The following is a 16,115-nucleotide window of genomic DNA, read 5'->3' on the forward strand; positions in this document are numbered from 1 at the left end:
GAGGGGGAAACTGCCCCCTAGAAACCAAAAATCACAAATGTCTATAAGTAAAATAATATTTTTAAAGAAAATAATTTTAAAAACTAAGCTTAAATCTTACCTACAACTCGAACAACCATGGCATCCTCCCCCCCCTAGTTTTGATCCTGCATGTGCTCTTACCCTCCCCCCAGAAAAAATCCTTGGCGGTGAACAGATTGGTTTTTTGCTTATAACCTTTCCGCTACTCACTAATACTTTTATCCAGGGTATCAATTATTTACGCATATTACGTTCGCCCTCCAATGCTACGCAGTGCGTGATACAATCCTCCGTCATAGTTTACTACTGGAGAGAAAGTGAATATGTACCGTCTTAGTAGAATATGGATAAGCAATCCCAGACGTTGGATTATATTTGAGGAACCAAAGCAGAGCGTAATCTTTAATTTTCCCTCCAAATTCATTTCTTTTTTCGATTGAACCAGCACCAAAAAAGGGACGCAGGAATTTAATCTACTACGCATTCATATGTTTTTTTCCTCGATTTTTTTATTCACGCAAGAACCCCGCGCGGATCAAAAGAGAGAAATATGGTCGGGGCATTCAAACGCTTTGAAAGCAATTTCCTTAGGCACCACTTATCTGAGCCAGCAAGCTATGGACCCCTAAGGTGGAGGCAAAGTGAAAGAAAAACGCTAGGATTAAAAGAAGGATCAGGTGCGCGGCATGGAAAGCTTCGAATTTAATTTGGATTTTGGAGAGCTTTCACCCCAAGGTATAGCGTCTTGACTCGTTTGTGGTGACCGAAGTAGATCGAGAAAAAGAAATACCTGGCTCGAGAATTAAAACAAGGGCGGTATGGGAACGCATATTCATAAAAAATATAATAAGTATGCGCTGGAACGTAAGAAAATATTAATATCAGTATGCTTCCAAGGAAGCGGAGGTAGTCGGGTATTTCAAGGGTTTCCTTGTATTCAAGACGTTTTCCTTCCAAAGTATACCTTACGAAGGATGTGAAGCATCAAAGGCTCTCGAAATTTATTAAAAAGTCTCCTACACCACGCAGGCATATGCTTTAAGGAGTAAGTACTCTTACGCTAATTCATCAGTATCCTTAAATATTACTCGGGTGCGAGACCTACCGCAAGCAGTGAAAAGTGGAAAAAAATGTCCGATGGCTATAAAGCATGAAATTACTTTGATAAAACCCATCAAAGACGATTTTTACGCAAAGAATAAAATTTTTTTAAATTGATTATTTATCCATGGGGAATTACTCAATATTTTGAATACTAAACTCCCGAAAATCGCTATTGGGATACATGGTTTTGGCAAAGGTTAGATCACAATCAAACGATTTTAGGCTATTAATTTTATGGGTCCTCAGTTACAAAAATTTTCCTCGATCATACACAAGGTCCATCGATGTTAAAGATCAAAATAAGGACACTGAAAATAGAAATAATTCAACTCTTCTTTCCCAACTACTTGAGGCTAGAGTAGCTCCATTTTCATGCTACTAACGTGATTTGATTACAATTAGAAAATTTATTTCCTGAGTACTCAAAAAATATTACGATGACGAGCAATTGTTTCAATTTCATGGAAACGATATTATGAACATTAATCAGTTTTGACACTAAAAGATATTTAGGTACTTAAATTGAGTAATCAACATTTTTCCTTGAAGTACTGTCTTAGGAGCCTGTAGAAAACGAGGAATTTCAAATGAAACTTCTGACATTTATAGCACGGAAACCAAGTTTTCCAGGCCATCCGACGACGGTGTACAATTAGATAAGAATGTTCTGAAGTTTTCATGAGGGTTACTTATACTTCGATTATTGGAACAATGTCCTAAAAATCAAATATTGCTCGCTCCCATGTCCGTATAACTTGAAGTAAGAAACATGGCAATCCACGAAACGCGAGTTCTAAATAGCTGCATAGAGCTAGGTATATATCTTTCAACCGAAATAGTTATTTCAGCTTGTATTCATTACAATATCTTTTTACTCAAGCAAAAACACGAATATATCAATTTCACCGAACAATTGAGATACAAGATAAGGTTTCTGTAATTGGAGCCACGGAATTAGAAGTGTGTTACAAGTTTTTTCAACCATTATCGCCGTCTCACTTCTTGCAATTTACAGCCGTAAAAGGCTATTTTCGCGATTAAATAAGTTTTAGCTGTAATTATATCAATGCTGCCTTAAAAATGCCGATTAACTCTAAAAATATGTATTTTTTTAACATTTCAATTATTTTAGCTAAAAAAGTTTCCGCTAAAATACTATAACATTTAATAACGCTTAGCAACAGCGTGTGGGAGACTATTAACAGGCGCTCTGAAGAAATTTAACGAGTCAAGAATGAACTTAGGTAGTCGCTGGATTGTTGACGCTTACATTCAGTCGACTCTTTACCGCAAATGGAAAATTATTCTAACAACTCCTCGGAAGAAACACGATTCTTTTTTTTAAAGCGAAGAAAATGATTTTAATTGTAATGGGATAAAAACAGCATATCCATAAGACATCATAAAGGTGGCCTCATAATTTTAAATTGATTAGCGGAACCAAATTGCATACTTGAACATTTTCGTATGAAGACATTTCAATTTAAACTACAGATTGCTTTTGTATCCGACGAAGCTATTAGCGAGACCCCGTACGTTAGAGCAGTCAAATTTCTTCCCCGCTAATTTAATTTAAGGAATGCATCTTCGTCAACCTGTCCACCTCTCTCGTCAGAAGATAACTGAGAATTCCCACGGAGGGAAATTTCCATGTTTTAAAGTTCTTTTTATCGTCGTTTCCCTGGGCTTCGCTGCAAATTAATGTAATCGCAGGCTGTCAAAATATTAATGCAGACCCCTAGCTTTTGACAAATTAAGTTGTGCTGTCATTCCTAACGAGCACGTCTGTTATAATTTCTGCGGAAGAACTTGACGCATGATTCACGTGGAATTATCACGTCACCGCTGATAAAATTTAATTCACCGTCAAAGAAATGCCATGCCTGTCATTGAATTTGCGTATTCAATGAAGATTAAAATACTGCCCTTATTTTTTAAAATCAATAATCCCAGATGTTTCCGGAGGTTTAGGCATAAGTACTTGCGCATACAAGACCAAATAGCTTGATTTTAAATTTTCAGCTACCGTAAAATTCCCTTGTTATACAACCTGTATATACTTACCTTCCACCCCCGCTTTCACATAATCAGTTCTTTCTGGGTTACGATTATCGTCTAGTATTGTTTGAAACATCTGTGTTTAAACGTGCCTACAGGATAACAGTTTTTAAATTTACCAGGGAATTGCGTTAATATCTATTTTACTATTTATCACAAAATAAGGAGATATTTCTTAGTGAGTAAGGGTACAGACACAGAAACTCTACATCAAGTTCAATATTTTTGAAATTGATAATTATTTAAATGTTACAAAAGTTAACCTTTTACATCCATGGATAATGCATGGTAAAACAGATGGCAGTTTTTATCCTCAGTACGACCTTGGTAAATGTTCGCTTTAAATAAATTCTCCAATTATGATGCCCTCAAAAGAGGAAGCTATAAATGCATGTTTACTTTCCAACACTAATCAAGGCTTGTGAGCCTCATCATTTGGTCGATTAAGCTGCTTTCTCTTCTTTTCAGCCTTCGTAGCTGCCGAGAATTTTTTTCTCATAAAATATCACTCAGGCACATTCGGTACGGCACGCAAAAATTGGGATGCTACATAGGAACCTTGTATTTCAAGGAGCCCTTGACGTGAATTGATTCTACCACTATATACTTTGTTAAATTAGGAAAATAATCCCTAGACATGTAGCTATCATAAAGTAATGAAATGGACAACCAACATTTTCTATCTGCCTTCACCTTTCAAAAAAAACAAGAGGCTTGGGGTTTCGTGCTCCTAAGGGCTAAGCAGTTCAAATAATGCTTGAATTACTATTCTCAAAGTATTCCACCGATTAAGGTAGATTTCAAGGAGTACTTATTACCATTCTGGCTGCCTCCCCTTCCTTCAAGTACTTCCATCTTTAATTCACTGTAACTCCTAGTTACATTCATACCAACATAATATTAAATAACGTCATGTACCGTATTTTCATAAGACTATTTTACAACTTCTTAAAATTAATACATTTTGACAAAAGAAGAGCATCCTCACACCTACATAAAACCTATTTTTGCTCACCAATAGCCGTTACATTTAAAAAATTGCTCCATTACGGTTTGTAGGTATCGTGTAAGCAATAAAAACCCGCCTATGTAAAACATTTATCATTTAATCCGCATCATGAATGGATGAGTATTTATCAATGGTACTCTTCACTAAACTCTGTACAGTTATTGCCCCAATCCGGTAATTCAATGCGCTACATTGTCAAGGTAAAGACATCCTACAGTGATTCGCAAGAGCTCGACATTATTTTCACAGAAAACTAAGGACTTTTTACGTTTTGGGCAATTTTGGATATCCAAGATTTTCATAATTTTATATTAAACGGAGATGTAATAATATATATTTTACAATGTTCGACATCCTTGTTCTCTACCACGACAGGGCCGAAGAAATTGGAATACGACTTCTCAGAACCAAAGTAAGGAAAGTTTATTTGGACATGTATCTCAATACTTTAAGACCAAAAAACAGAGGAATGTTATCAGTTTAGCATCAGTGCTATGAATACTCGAGCACTTTCCGAATCTACTCTACGCCGAATATCGTAAGCATGGTCTTGTGTCTGTTGATTAAATCCAGATGTACTATTTTATTCTTTGTTAGGCGAGAAAAAAGTGATGCGTGAATGAAATTGCCCCCACAGAAATTCCAAAATTCTTAATCCACACTTCTATGGCTTCACTTTTATCATAAAATTCTGGAAAAATTTCTAAACGCCACTTAATTTTAAACACACATGAAGACAAAGAAAATGAGAATTTTTCAATTCTACCCTTGTAATTTCGGCTATTGTAAACACCATATAATTTTAAACAGAGATGTAATAATTGGTACTATAGAATGCTACCTGGGGATCGGGTTGGTGTGGTGGCTAGAGTGTTGGCTACCCACCCCGTGGGCTCGGGTTCAAATTCCGGCGGTGGCAGAGAATTTTCAGAAATTGCCCGATCCCTACTTGAATGTTGTGTGAAGGACATTTCAAGCGCAACACTCCATCCGTCGGACGGGACGTAAGGCGTGGCCCCCTTGGCGCCTTTCGTTAAGAGCAGGCTAATGCCGAAGCCGGGTTTCTCTCCACCCTTCCTTACCTACTCTTCCCTCATGCCTCATGGCGCAAATGACCTAAGCTGTCGGTCGCCTCCTTCAAATAACCTACGTCATTTGACGGGTAGCAATTACTGTGAATACCTAGAATGCTGCCCTTGCAATTTAGGCAATTTCAAACACCCAAACAATTTTATGCAGAGATGTAACAATGAGTACGTTAGAATGCCACCCTTGCGCCACCATTAGGTAGTCTCGTCTTACACCCCTGCAGGGGACCGTTGAAATTGTGATGCGGCAACACAACCTTAACCATAGAAAAGTAAGGGAAGTTTACGTGGACGCGTATCTCACTTCTTGAAGACCGCTGGGGACCCAGGAGGCGGCAGGCGGATCGTCGCACGCGCCTGTCCCACGCCTCCCGCGCGCTCACTTGTTTACTTGGATACGTTAGGAGAGGAGGCGGTGGTGGATGGAGGGTGGGGGAGGCTCGTAGGTGTACGGAAGGAGGGGGAGGTTCCCCCCACAGTAGGGGTAGGGGGGTTTTGAAACGGAAGAGAGAGGGATCTGACAGTTTAATTGCCCTCGGGGAAAAACGTTTGCCCTTTTGCCCTCATCTCCTCGCCTCTAAAACGGATGGCCACCAAAAAGTAAATGGAGGGCCGAGGCGAAGTAAATGAGAAGAACCACAGGAGACACAGCACGCCCACCTCTCCCTCCCTCTGTTGCTGCCGTGCTTGGGCTGTTTGTTTGCGCAGTGCGCATGGCGAGGGTGGAAATAAAAACTCCGCGCAATGTTTGCGCTGACGCGAGACTTCGTAGAGCGTCCTGTTCGCGACATGCATGCCGTTTTCGGTCTTCATTTTTTTATTTTTTTTTTAAGTTAGGAGGCAGGTGCGTAAAATGGGAAATGAGATGGAAACACAGACATGTTAAAGGTAGCGATGGTGGTAAGTAAGTAAACTGCATAGAGGAGCCCAAACATCCCATTGCAGGCTGATTTCTGTTGTCAATTTGGTCGCATTTGATTTGGTTTTCAAAATTATCCGCGGAGCAGTATTATGTGCATTGCGATCCACTTTTTATCGTTATTTCGCATTATTATATTCATAATTGCAAAGAACAGCGTTGAAAAGTTATGAATTTCATAGCTGAGAGCATCATGTACATGAATTTCGATTAATACCCCTATTTGTACCCTTTTTCCCTGTGAAACTCGGATCACTTTGTCCGTCAACGACGCGAGTGGCGACTTTTCTTTAAACTCATTTAAATGCGTTGCAGAGGACAACACATTGAGAGGCCGAATTTACGATCCTCTTCTCTAATATTCGTGGGACCGTGGTAGCGATGGTTTTGGTAAGCGATTCCGAATGCTGAACCCCGATTCCACCGATTCTCGGATATGGATTCGGAATTGAGAATCGATCGCGTAACGTCGATTCCGATTCTGTCGATTCCAGGAAGATAAATATTTTAAAAATAGACTAAAAGAATTAGTCATAAAGGCAGTGATTATATCTGATTCATGTGTGACATTTTGATGGCCCGTCAGCGACGTGAGTGGCGATTTTAGTACACCCATTTAACACTTTTAAATGCGCGGACAGCAGATCTAGAGGTCAACTGGAGAATCCCCTACAATACAAAGGGGGCTCAATAGGTAATGCAACACATTTTTTCTGAAACAGGGTTTTTTTAATTCACTATTCAAATACACCATGTTATTCCCCAATCTTTTAGCTAACTATTTTTCAACTTAATATCCACTCAATGGCTTGTTGCCACCATGCCCGTGCTTGGCATCAGGGACACCGGTGCGCCCTCGAGCCTGGAAATCTTTAGCGCCCTCCTGTTCCGAAACTGAAAAATTTTACGCTCAGAATACCAACATTGATCAGCTAACTTGATTTCAATGATGTATCACTTAACAGTATAATATACACTGTCTTGAATAAAGAAAATATTAATTAAAACCTTGAAGGGAGGGCCAGTATGCTTGCTCGGTACCTACCATTCCAATGGTCAATGTCGGAGCCAAAGCCGTGCTGCATCAATAGCATCTTCATTATCCCCGTTGCGGCGATGATGAAACACGCATTGCCCAACGACTCACCGTGCTTTCTTTTCCAAACCACTGAAGACATACTGCAAGTGCCTATGAATATCTGAGACACCCAGGTTTTCCGCCAAAAGAAACTCAATAACTGTCCATTAGTTTAGAACGGAGCTCGATTACAGACCCCATTTTAACAGCTCTGTAAAGCACGGTCACCGATCAATGCAATGCAACTATACGAGACGAAGAGGGAATATTTGTTTCTATTTCCTCTGGAAATATTTGTGTAATTGCATTACCATTTCATCTGTGCTATCATAATGAAATACTCATTTATTCATAACTATGTTGAAGAATCAAACAGGGAAAATTATGGGTTATAACCATTGCCCAAAATGCTTAATTTATTTGGTGTTTATGAGAAAGTAAAGGAAGAGATTTGTGGGTGAGACATTTCAAATTTTAGCATCTTTCTTTAAAATTTAATTTGTTGGCTGACCTTTGTTTCAGCTACAAGAGCATTTATCTAGACACAACGCCTTGTAAACCCAGAATCGAGGGGTGCTATGATAATAACTGGACAACAGACTTTATAGAAACAACGAAAATAGCCATTGGTGCTGGACGTCGAGCAACATGGCCAAGGGATCAACAGGCTCGAGTACAAGGAATGAATAATATACTTTGTGGTACTAGGTTTGAAATCGGTGATCTGTCGTAAAAAATATATCGTTTCATAAATTAGCTGGTCTGTTTTAAGCAACTGTTGGACTATTTCTATCAATTTTATATTGATAAAAAATTCCAACTGGCAAAATTATGTGTAATAGAAGCGTTTAAATTGCTAAAATGATTTCTTTTTTGAAATATCCAACCGGTAGAGATAGTTTTACTGAAGTATTTTGCAGTTCACTCCGGCTGAATCTTATCTATTCATGAACGCCTCGTTTGCAAACGCTTTTCCTCCCGATGAATAAGATAATATAAGATGATTAAAGATACATAAATGCTTTCCTTTCTATACTGCTGTAACTGGTTCACGTTTGCGAAGCGCGCAAGTGATATTAGGGTGAGGGTAAAAATAATAACATGTCGCGGTGCCTTTACGCTTGCAATGACATGAGACGCCGTAACGAGGTTTGTTCGCGTCGGATTTCAAGCCCACTTGTTTTAAAATTTCTTTAAAGCGCTTCGCACGAGAGCATAATTGGCTCGTAGAGATACAGACATAAGCCGCAGGCCGTGATATTTACTAGCTACAGAAATTTGCATTAGAAAAAACATCAGTTCCAATGTTGTCAAACACTCCACACGCTTAAAAATTGACAAAATTGTTTAATTCGGTTATTACTGCGTTTGTTTTGTTTTGTGTATTACTGAGCCTCAATCATTTAATTTCACATTAATAAATTTAATAATAAAATTAAGATAGTATTTCCCACAGTAATTGTTGTCTTGTTATTAATATCAATGATATGAAGATCGGTTGCCTGCCAGACCTTGGATCCTGGGTCTTTTAGGTTTAGATCCGCCCCTGGATCTAAACGCTTGCCCTATTACTGACTGCTCAATGTTCTTTTACTTATTCTAATACGGATTCCATTTATTTTAAGACTCTGAGAAGAATAATGAGTTTCCTTGCTGAAGCAACATAACACGGGGATTCCTTAAATTTCCAAAATGTTTAAAGCATATTCTGTTTCTGATACATGAAATTTAATATTTGCGCAAGAATTTTTAAATAAAAATGTCTTACACCGAACACTGAATGCATTGGATTGACTGCAAGAATGTTAAGTGCCCTCTCCCAACGTACCATAAGTTAGCGTTTATCTTCCTATTGCATCTCATAAAATTCGTTTCCCATTGCATATTTTTCCACGAGCTCCAGAGTAAATATTTACAGACCTACGCGAAGAAATATGTTGTAAAATACGTAAATGTTATCGTAACAATCAAATGGTAAAAGGAACTACATAATTAGTGCGTTTTGAAAGGAAACATTCTCTATCTAACGGCGCCGCAAGGGTGTTTACGTAAGTAGAGCAATTCTCGTTTGTGATACAACCTAGTGTATCTCCCAGCAACGTAACACGAGTAGCGTTCTCTTGATATTCCCGCTAGAATATTTACAAAATTCTCACAAATTGCCGTGCGAGAACAAACTCTATCTTTCATAAAAATCTTTTTGTAAAGTACCTACATAAAATTGCGTTGGATCTAAGTATGCACACAAAATGATATATTTAATTTTATTTTGAAATTAACTCCGATGTCCAGAATTGCCAAGATAAATCGTTATAAAATCAAAATTTGTAAAAGAAATCAACGTAAATGTATAATTTGCAAGAAAATACTCTTTCAAAAACACGAGTTAAAGAAAATTGGGTATAGAAAAATAGGAGACCACACATAAAATATGAAACATTAACGGAAAAAATAACGACATATGACTAAAAAGTAGACTGTTTTTAAATTAGAGGGCGTAAAAATTATCTAAATTCCTTTTAGCTTTTACCAATATCACGGAGCTGAATGCTTTGTTTGGTCAATTACAACAGTAATCATAAGTGGCCAAGGAACCACGTTTTATAAAATAGAAGAAAATAACAGCTTACGGTCCCTTAAATTATAGGAAATTTCATACATTAGATTCTAAATGAAAAACGTTGTGTGCATGTACAATTACATTCAATTTAAAAGGAAACAAGGATGATATTTAATGAGCAGCAAGTATTAATTTATCAATCTTACATTCGCACCACTTTCTTTTGTAATACCTAATATAGTCTTCTAAAACTTATTGTAAATTTCTCATCAAATATGTTTACTATACTATGTTGACTATATAGTATACAGTCCCTAAGTAGAAAAATAAAAGCATAGAGCGTATACTGTTATTTTCTTTCTTTTAATAAAACGTGTTTTTTCAAGATAAAAATTATGTTTTTATACTGTAATAATATATTAAAGTTTCAGTTTTGTTAGATTGTAAAAACGGCGAAACGAGGAAAATCAGCTTCCTGAGAGCCTCGACCCGGGCTCTTCTGACTAGAATCACCCACGGTAACAGCAGGGCTGCGGCGTAGAGTTCAGAAAATACTTCATTAAGCCAGGGATGGCAAGCGAAACGAAACGAAAATGTTTCGTTTCGACCTGGAGGGAAATTAAAGTATGAGGCCTAGGTTTAGTTTCGTTCCCGCACGAAATTAAAATCACCAAGCAGTTTAGTTTCGACCCGGGACGAAATTTTTCAAAACTTCGCTGCTCATCGTTAAGTTTTGATCCCAGGAGTTGAGTGGAGGGGGATAATAGGGAATAGTTTGGACCCACTACGTTTAACATAAGTGTAGAGAGGTTAAAACTTTAAGCTTTAAAATCGAATTGCCAGTTTGCGCTCACCGTTCTCCTGTTGATGGGAAAAATATGAGTGCCCCATGCATTTATCTAATGGCGGTGGTGCGTACCTCAACTTCATTCAACCATACTTCGTACTCGGTGTGTGGGTCGAAACTAAACAGTTCGAAGGTGAAGCACATGGTCCCTCCGCTCCGGTGCGAAACATTTTCTGTTTTTTTTTGTCCCAGATATTTACTTATTTTCGACCCGAAGTTGTTCTGACTCCGATTTCAATTCTACCCTGCGTTTAGCTTCTCAGGTCTAATTCTTTTTCATTTCGTATTTAAATTTCGCTCCGAGGAAGGAAACTATTGAAGTTTTAAAGGTTTGGCTTTCTTTTAGTTTTAATTGCCATTCCTGCACTACACATGCTATGGTTTCAGCTCCTCCATTGAATTAGGTTGCCATTTGTGGAATTTATCTCCACATTTTATATTAATTTCTAATGTTACTCAAAATACCGTCCCTATTATGGCAAAAGATTAAGAATGTTGCATGACCGTTCAGTTATGAGTTATTTTGAAAAAATTTTGGTGCTCTACTTAATTTAAAAGTGGTCAAAATTCGATTTTCCCGCAAGGAAAAACATACAAAAAAGTGAGTGTAATAAAAACCCTAATAAATAGGTCTCGTGAGAGCCGTGATTAGTATAGAAAGAGGATGCGGGGCTGGAAGGAAAAAGAGCAAAATTGCGATGCCAGAGGTAGCGAAATAGACGAGCACAAAAACAATGCTGAGCATGAGGGAAGCATTAGAGGAAATGAGAGAACAGAATTAAAACAGGATAAAAACTTACTAAGCCGATTTTGTTGTTCGCGCATTGAGAACACCAGGCGAGGAGATGTATTCACTATATAAGCTCTTTATCTCGGGCGCATTACGTCAATGAAGCGAATTTTTTATAATGCCACGAATAGAAATCCCTAAGGGATTGACTAAAAAGGGAGGGTGGAAAAATACCCTTGGTCGAGAATTTCCTGTACGTACATTTTATTTAAATCTTGATGGGTTCAGTTCTATGATTATTATTCTCCCGATTTAGGTAGGTTTCCATGAAGTACTTCAGACGTATTTTGGCTGTCTCCTTCATGGACTTCCTAGTCTCTTCCTTCCTCGCCCTCGTTTACCCCCCAGTCTTGCCTCTAACACTTATTTCAACGTCGTCTCTCCGCTCAATGCAAACATTAAGAATTGAGCAAGACAGAGACGATAATGAGCCTTTGTGTGACATATTTAGATTCTACTTCTGCGACATTTATGTGCCAAAAATTCTTATCATATTTCCTCATGTTTTGCATGGATATATTATTTTATAGACAGTTGCTAATATGTTGTTAATATGGGCTCGCGGTGACTGGAAATTACCGTTACCTTACTTAAAGATATCATTTTATGGCAAGTATCTACGAAACCTTGGGCTCGTTAAAAAGTCACCAGCGATGCTACCGCCCGCGAATTACTTAAAAATGAAAAAACGCTATGGATATGTAAGAAGCAGGTAATTTCATAGAATATTTCAAGAGAACCTACCTAACATAAAGGATATATGAGCCTTGAGGTTCTAAAGGCCAGCATTGTCCACTCTGAGGTGATCTATGCCCTAAAAATATTCCACTAAATCAACTTCATACGATGGAGTTATATGGATATGAAATATTTGGTACGCATTTATAAAAATAGATAGATGGTCATTACACCCTCTAGCACTGTTTTTAATATCCCCTCCACGCTAGGTACATAACCCCTTCATCCATAATCCATTCATAACCCCTGTCTCTCCCATATCTCAGACCGCATCTGCATCTTCACACCCACCATGTCCAGCATTTCGTATTTTCTTTTCTTTTCCGTCCACTTTATTTTCTCTATTCTTCTAGCCTTGAACCATTTAAGCATTTGAATATTCGAACCATCTGAACAAAATATTTTTCCTCCTGAATATTCTCCTCGATGCATACAGATTTGTCTCTTTAAGCTCTTGCCCATTAAAGCAGTTGGTCCCAACCTCATAAATACCACTGGCGTCACACTAGTATATTTTCTTTCGAGGTGTTTATTCATGACATTTTCAATTAGTTGTTTGGGGTTGCGACACATGAGTTTTGGAAGCAGGTGCTCCTCCTGAAAAATATCGATGCCAGGACCAAAACATCTATTACACAGCTTATCAAAGAAAATTATTGAACGTAATCGACTTGTTTATCAAGAGTCTTTTACTATTACTAATCTAACACCTGATAATCAAAGTGTTCGAGATTTTTCGGGCGTTTTATGGCTCCAAAACGGAGTAGAGGTGGAAATTCTCATCTAAATTGTGAAAATATGAAGTATGGCTAATTTATTGACTGCAAGCTATCAATTTCAGTTATTTTTAAAAAATTCGTACAGTCGGATAAAAAATACAATTTTAGTTTTGAGTAACCCAAAAATATTCCATTGTAATTATTAAAAAGAGAAAATATTGAGAAAATTAAACAAATTCAATTTTGCACCATAGAATACGCCTCTGACTACTTATTTTTGGATCTTACTTGCTATTCCAAATAAATACTGGATTGAATTAAATGATTATTAAGATAGATGGTGAAATGCAAAGAATTTCTTGGAACATCAAATGCCGGTGTAACTGAATTCTTATTTGTGAGACTGGAATGATGAATAACTCGTATTTGCCGTTAGAAAAAATTCAAATTTTTGAAATCCGTCAAGCAAACGGAAAGGCGATGTACCCCATTAAAAGTCACAATGACGATACAATCTACTTTATTGTAAAAAAAAATTGCTTTGTGTAATTATTTCCAACTAAATGATTTGTGTGCCATACAAAACATTAACTAGCACTTCATTTTTATCCTCTATTTTTCCTATCCAGGGTATAGCTATCACAGAAAACATGAGAGGTGAGATTGGCTTTCAAAAGAGCTATGCTGTTTGATTACTGACCCCATGTAAGCTGTGAGAGCTAGATTCCTAGAGAGCCATCCTCTCATCTTCCCTGGCCAACAACTTCTCCCCGAGCAAACTGCCTGACAGCTTCATCTGTGTCTCTCAGGATGAGTAGATGTAGATGTATATTGAAAATAGGATGAACATTGATTGGTTGCTTTCAAGATACCCAAGGTATGAAACGTAAATGAAATTAAGATGGAAACAAAAAAAGGATTACAAGTAAAAATTGACGTGACTATAGTCCTCCTCCTAACCCTCCATTGGCCAAGTCCATCGTTATTGCACCCAAAATATGAAAATATTGGCATTTTAATTGAATTAAAAAATGTTTTTACATTGTTTTCATAATTATTGCTTCAACGAAGACAGTTGTCAGGCATTTTGATAACAACGTCTCTAAGAATCATAGCAAAGAACTATCTCCTCTCTCCACATATTAACAGCCTAACTTTAGGCATGATTATCATATTAATTATGATATAAATATCAAGATATTACACTGAAAGAAAAAATTGGTTGTGGTATCCAAGAGTTGGATCCCACACCCAATTTAAATGGATGCTGGGGCGCCATCCAATTAGTTGGATGAGGCAGCCATTTTAAATGGCTGGGTAAGAGATGGCTGTGACAACCAAATCGTTGGATACCTCAGCCAGCGTCGTTGCGTCTTATGCCCATCTATATTGGATGCCGCAGCTTTGCGAAATTGTTGCCGTAGCGTTTAATGAATGGGTAATATTTTAGCGGATATTATAATTATTATTACTAGTGACACCAGTTAAATATTGTACGTAGGTTATGTAATAAAAGATAACAATGATATTTTAATATACGCCTTTATTAAAAAATGGAAGAAACTTTTTATAAAGAAATTAAAAAAAAAACATACATATGCCAAAAGTACTCAAGAAAATTTTCCACATTTTTCCAAACAGAACATTCTACAATGCCATATTTATCAATCCTGCCAAGACATCTTCATTATCATAGCTATCAATATTCCGTACACTTTCCTTCCTCTCCTGCAAATATGTGTGACTTGCTTTTGACTTTTACATCAATGACAGAAATAATTGGCTTTAAACTGTAGTAACAAAGCCCAATAAGTCATTTAACCCCAAATTATCTTCAAGAATTCCAAAGAGAGAAAAAAAAATTCTCTGCTTGCCAACCTCTGCATCAGCCTCATTTCCATACCTATGCATACAATTTATGCCTTCCACAAGGATGTTAAAGAACTTAGAGTTTTCGTATTTTTTCTATTTGTACAATGAGAAAGGAGAGCTAAAAAGATATTTCCTAATAATGAGGTGTTTAGTGGCGAGACATAGAAGTATAAGTGCCCCTCACCTTCTAGCCATCCTTTTACTAATTTCATGTTCATCAACTTAAAAAAATCTACATTGTTCTCCTGTGATGCACTCCCCCTAACGGCAAAGGGACGTTTATCTTACATTTCCACTTGGGCATGATTTAAGTGGCTTCGAAGAGCTCATATGAGAGCGGGTATTCTAACTGCTTCCATCTGTGGCTAAATGTTTTCTACTTTTAATATCCGGAATTTATTTTCTTTTTCATCATGGCAACTATGACGAAGGCGTGACTACTTAAGACGTGATTGCTCCAGGCGTGGTCATTTATATCCGCATGGGACCTATGAGACCCATTAGTGTCTCGTGAGTTTACCACACATTAATATTAGGCTCTCAAGGAGATGGACCGTGGCGTCTCTTGTTTACTTAAATGCATTTTTTTGACCTCAATTTCGTCCCTCAGCTGAATCAGTCTTAGTGGACCATGGCATTAGTGGACTATCTCTCTTGAATCCTCCTCCTAGTAACGGCAAGATTCTCGAGAAGAACGGAGTGAAATGAGTTCACACTCGATTTTCAAGGAATTAACTGTGCGTACTTTGGATTCATGTGTCGAAGATGAAGTATTCAGTGCTTCTTGTACAATCAAATGGTTTGAAGTTGTGTGTGTTCCTTTTCGTTTTCTTTGAAAGTGTGGTTTAATAGGCAAAAGTTGTGCCCATTCTGTTCTCAGGTAGCCTGTTATTTTTGTTTGCATTTTTAGACTCCCTATTTTATGTCACCTCTAGTTAATGTAATTCAAAAGAGTCCTTTTCTTTCTTAAGTGGAATATTTACCTCCTATAACTTCAGGGAGAAGTGAATAACATAATAGATAACAACTTCCCAAAAACCCGGTCATTCCAACCCCTGTTTCGACATATACACAGTTCAACAGCCAAATATCGGGAACAGATATCAGGAAGATGAAAATTCTGCAAAATGTAAGTACAAATTTAATAAGTGGTAGTCCAAATTCCATGGTATAAATTTTGAATAATGATTAGAATGCTATAAACATTAGAGCTGGAGGTTTCACTAATTTTCCGATGTCTATCACATAAAATTACCCAAGATATTGTAAATACATCTAATTAATGTAATACTGGAGGCAACGTATGAGCACG

This window comes from Ischnura elegans, chromosome 6 (assembly GCF_921293095.1).
Source record: "Ischnura elegans chromosome 6, ioIscEleg1.1, whole genome shotgun sequence".
NCBI lineage: Eukaryota > Metazoa > Arthropoda > Insecta > Odonata > Coenagrionidae > Ischnura > Ischnura elegans.